General features: G+C 34.6%; 1 long non-coding RNA gene across 5 annotated transcripts; it reads left to right on the top strand.

Annotated features, from left to right (window-relative positions):
- The first annotated feature begins 1285 nt into the window (after positions 1–1285).
- On the top strand, positions 1286–5075 carry LOC110918861. 5 transcript variants are annotated; one of them, XR_004881195.1, is made up of 4 exons: positions 1286–1573; positions 2534–2591; positions 3560–3623; positions 3869–5075. It is a non-coding gene; the product is annotated as an uncharacterized LOC110918861 (long non-coding RNA). The 5 variants fall into 5 exon arrangements; XR_004881196.1 differs by having other exon boundaries at positions 3560–3997; positions 4457–5075; XR_004881197.1 differs by having other exon boundaries at positions 3560–3997; positions 4294–5075.
- The last annotated feature ends 488 nt before the right edge of the window (positions 5076–5563 follow it).

Raw genomic sequence — 5563 nt, 5'->3', positions numbered from 1 at the left:
TTATGTAAAGGTTATTTAAGGTATGTTGAGCCTATGTCACTATCCCGGAGTGTTTGTCGCGTTAAACTGATTATGTTTACGCATCAGTTTGCGTATAACTTTCCAGAAGCGATTTAGAGCTCGAAACCGAACAAGAATTGATATGTGCAAATGATACACATATTTAAACAAATCCCAAGTATGAAACACAATATTTCATTGGTTAGGAATTTTTTTGATGGCCGTGGAGGCACTGATGTCACAGTGGTATCCGTAGATTTGGTATTAAGGGAAAGCTTAGCCCTCGTTTTATCGGCCCGTTCGAAATTCTAAAGAGAGTTGGAGAGGTTTCGTATCGTCTGGTATTACTGCCTCAACTCTCGCATGTTCATAATGTCTTGCACGTATCCGTGCTGAGAGGAAACAATTATCACCAGCTCCATGTCATTAGGTATCCGTTGCATACCATTCATGAGGATCTTTCTTATGAGGAAGAACCTGAACCTATTTTAGACCGTCATGAAAGGGTTATGCATAGGAAAGTGATTCCTTTCATTAAGGTTCTGTGGAAGAACCATACTGAACGAGAAACAACCTAGGAAATCAAGGAATCAATGCGTTCTGCATATCCTAGTCTTTTCGAGTCATAGAATCTTTAGTCCAGGTAATTATGAACCTTGCTTTGTTTGTGTGGTGAAATTTATGTTCTTTCTGTGTTTACTTATATTCTGATTTATATGAGTATCTCTGTGATTAAATATATGTGGTAGATATTAGTATCGATAGTTACTCTGTTATCCATTGATTTTTCGTATGGTTTTGTACGTACGATGGAGAACCGTTAGGGCATGGTTGTAAGGTAATTGACAATTATGGCCATGAACATAATTGTGAATTACAGGTACAAATGTGCACTTTTGGGATTTTTATCATATATATCAGCGTATCCGTCATGAAGCCCTCATTTTTTTAATATACTACCTTATCGATTCGTATTCTGATCTGCAAATTTCGAGGAAGAAATTTCTTTTAAGGGGGTAATAGTTGTAATAACCGAAAATAATAATGATAATAATACTAATTTTCCTTTCTATTTAAATAAAACTAGACAATAGCAACAATAATTTGCAAGTGGGAAAAATATGCAGAAAGGAAATTGCCAGACAACTTGCCTAATTGTGTGGATGAGAATTATTTTTGAATAAAATAGTATTTGCATGAATTATTTCCTCTAAAGACATTTGAAACTTTCATCAACGAGGACTTCCATTTCCCTCTATAAATAGAGAGTTTGATCCTCTTGCCAAGCATCCCCAACATCCTTCAAACACTACACATTTTCCCATCAACTCTAACTAAGAAAAAGAAAACCCGGTTCCGGTAACCGTAACCGAAACCAAACACCATACCGACACCACTTCTCATTCACCACTATGCCTCCTAACCACTTAACTATCTCTACTAAACCACTCGAGACTTAAACCACGGAAAACATACTACCCGAAACCATTTCTGGTGAAGAAATACAAATTCTGGCGATACTTACGTACTTTCCGACGACGTCTTTCGTAACCGAAACGTGTTTTTGACCAAGGTAACCATTAGCTAAATTTTTATTTTTGATACTTTAAGGTTAAACGATAATGAAAATGGAATCTAGAATTTATTATGTAAATGTTAGTTTTCTATAAAAGATGATGAAGGAGAAGATAAACCAGTTGGTTCAGCAGCTGGTTTACAACCCAGAGGTCTCAAGTTCGAATCCTACTGGAGACATAATTTTACCAGATTCTGATGTAATGCACCAGATCTGATGCAATATCAGATTTTCTGATGAGATCTGATGCAATATCCGATTTTCTGATAAAACATCAGAATTTCTGATGAAACATCAGAATTTTATAAAAACATCAGAATTTATGTTAAATGCACTAGAATTCTTATATAAAACATCAGAAAGCGTAAATCAAACATAAATAACTAAGTGGTCCACTGGTTAAGGCCCTAACTTATAACTTAGAGGTCTTGAGTTCAAATCTTGTAAGAGATATTCTTTTTATTACCTCATAATCATATTTAAACACACCAGAATTCTTGTTAAATAAATCAGATTTCAACATATACGACAGAAAGTGGTGTAGTCTAGTTGGATAAGTCTTGGGACTTAGAAACTAGAGGTCTTGGGTTCAAACCTTGCTGGTGACATTATATTTTGTTATCAAATTTTATGTTTTATGAATCATATTTTAATTAATGACATCAGATTACTTGTTTAAATAACCAGATTTTATAACAGTAATATTAATGATAAAGTGGCTCATTGGTTAAAACCTTTTTCTTACAACCTTTAAGTCACAAGTTCAAATCTTGCAACTAACATTGATTTTTAATTAACTTCTATTTTATTTAAACATTCTTTAATCTATGCAAAACTAATTCATGATTACTTAAGACAAACTTGAGGTTTTAAACTAGACATGAATTAAACAAACAAATTACATATATACTTTTTATGTATGGGCACAACCTTATAAAATATATTGACACGATGTAGGTTTATACGAACATGCTTGACAAGTTTATATATTTTAAGACGACAATCAAGAAACAAGGTACGGATCCTTAACCCTCTCCCTTTGTTATATGTTTCGTTTGTACAAACCCTTATTTATAATACATGTATGTATATTATATATATATATATATATATATATATATATATATATATATATAGGGTAAGGTTCATGCGAGAACCACCTTTATTGCGAGAACCGCGAGAACCAATGTGAACACAAGCTAAAATAGCTAGAAAAACCTAAAAAAACCCTAAAAAAAACCTAACCCCCACCCCCCAAAAACCTAAACCCCCCCCCCCCCAAAAAAAACCTAAACCCCCCTCCCCCACCCCCCAAAAACCTAAACCCCCCCCACCCCCCCCCCAAGCTAAAATGCTAAAAACTAAACCCCCCAAAAAACCTAAAAAATCTAAAAAAATCAAAAAAAAAATCTAAATTTTTTTTTTATTTTTTTTACTATTTTTTATGTTCAAATCGCTACTTTTAGTAGCCAAAAAAAAATTTTTTTTTTTAAAAAAAATTTTTTTTTGGATACTAAAAGTAGCGATTTTTATATAAAAAATAGTAAAAAAATAAAAAAAAAAATTTTTTGGGTGTTTTTTAGATTTTTTTAGGTATTACTGTTTGTGTTCACACTGGTTCTCGCGGTTCTCGCAATAAAGGGTGGTTCCTAACGGATCTTTGTCCTATATATATATATATATATATATATATATATATATATATATATATATATATATATATATATATATATATATATATATATATCTTGAAAACTCCAACGTCTTTGAGCCTCGATTCAATTAACCGTCCATTCATTTCTTACTCCGATTAAAAAATTATTATTCAACTTGACAACATGCGATAAGTTTATGATTATATTGTGCTCATTAACGCATATCCTGATACTTATATGTCTGTTAATGTTAGTGTTATATTTATTTCTGATTATTTGAGATCTGATACTCTAAGCTCTCTGGCTCCTCCTATGATGGAGTTCTCAGTTCACGGCGTCCCTAGGTACAAATGTGGTACATAGCGACCAGGTGGCGTATGGATATATCCTAGGTATGTTTCTGGAGATGGATGTCGGGTAGGCCAACCTGCTCCGTCTCATGTGACAGACTTTGTGGCTGTCACCTCTATTTAGCTTTTGGGTACATCCGTATGACATGATTCAGTTCAGTTATATGTTATGTTTTGCTGTGTTGTGCTTCTTGTCAGTAATATCATTTCAGTCATTTGTTTGCTATTTGAGCCTATTATTCTGTACTGGGCATTTCGCTCATTCCGTATATTTCATTTCACTACAGGCTCACAGGTTACTTTGGGCAGGGTGAAGAGTGAAGAATAAACCCTAGGATGTTAACCGAAGATGTTTGTCACTTTTATAAAATAAATATATATTTTAGGTCTGAGGGCTATGAACCATATTTTGAAATGTAAGCCTAACTTTAATTAATGGAATTATGACTTCTATTCTGATCCGATGTTACAGTGACACGCCAACCCATCCGGGTTGGGGTGTTACAACAAGGGTAAGGGTTTGGGCTACAAACAGGTTCCACCGCCATATAATCATAATTACTCAAGATTGCCCACAACTGAGGAAGAAATAGAAAATTATGATAAAATGATTTATGGTAAACCAAGTGATTATGTTCCATGGGAGCCCTTCAGACCAAAGAATGCCAGAACCGCTGATTTTCAAAAACCAATGAATTTTGTTAAAATGCAGATAAAAATTGCTCAAACGAATCAGCTGGGGAATCTGAAAAGGAAAATGAAAAAGAAAGATGAATCAGAACCAGTAAAGATGTCAACTGAGGAGTCCCAAGAAGATTTGTCAAATTATGATTCTGATTCTGTAGATAATGTTAACTGTTTTGGTTCATGTGCAGAATCGGTGATAGTTGAAGAGCAGTCTGCAGTGGATGACAAATCACATTCAAACGTTGCTAAGTTGCTAATGTTGCTGATGATTCGAATGCTGCTAAACGTGATCTTGACATTTGGAACTACGTTATGTCTTCGTATGCTGAGAGTCGGGGTGTTCCTACTAAAACTGATGAATCTGGTTTTGTGTTTTTAGATCATGGTTGTGATGAAAATGTTTTATCAAGGAAATCTGATGTATTCAGTGATAAACTTGAAACACCTATTTCAAGTGATTCAGAAATCTTTTCTGGTGATTCAGACAACTATTCTAGTGTGCCTGAAACATCAACCGATACATCAGAAACTCATGAACAAGGATCATCTGATGAACCTGACATTCAAGTTGCAGATTCTGGTACATCAGATAATGGGTGTGGCGCTTCTCAAAATTCTGAATGTGGCAAACACTCAGATTCAAGTAGTGCCACACCTGATGTGACAACTCGTATTTCAGAACCTATCTTTGTGCTTAGTGTAGCATGTTTTGAACTTATGTATGAGAACTCAGTGTGATAATCTGATATGTTGATTCAATGAATGTTATAAGTGAATGTTATATGAATATGTTTGTGCTTGTATGTATATGTATTGGAATCACACGAAATAAACCAATCGCACAATAGCAACTCGAACGCACAAGCCTTTGGGCTTTATTACTTTCGGCCCACACATCTCTTGTGAGTGAACCGAATGGGCAGCCCATTAAGAGGGTTCGGCCCACCCCCTTTGTGTCGCATAACCCATGAGTAGAGGGTATACTCTCTCTAGAACTCGACGGCAACAACACCCTCTCCCTCGAAGCTTGTGATTCGGATTAACCCTGATTCATCTCTAATCCGGTTAGTGTTTTAAGTGTTTGTTGTTATTTGATTTTATGCTTGATCGATGAAGGTGTATTGTTATATGATTGATTAAATCCATTTAGGATTCCTGTTTGTGGAATCGTTAATAATAAGGTTGCATGATGTTGTGATATATGTATGTTTTACATGATGATTTGGGAATGATAACAGATTAATGGTGATGTAACTGTTAATGTTAATGTCAAGAAATCGGCTCATATGTGTATG

The sequence above is a fragment of the Helianthus annuus genome, chromosome 2 (assembly GCF_002127325.2).
Source record: "Helianthus annuus cultivar XRQ/B chromosome 2, HanXRQr2.0-SUNRISE, whole genome shotgun sequence".
NCBI lineage: Eukaryota > Viridiplantae > Streptophyta > Magnoliopsida > Asterales > Asteraceae > Helianthus > Helianthus annuus.
This window is presented reverse-complemented; position numbering and strand designations above follow the sequence as displayed.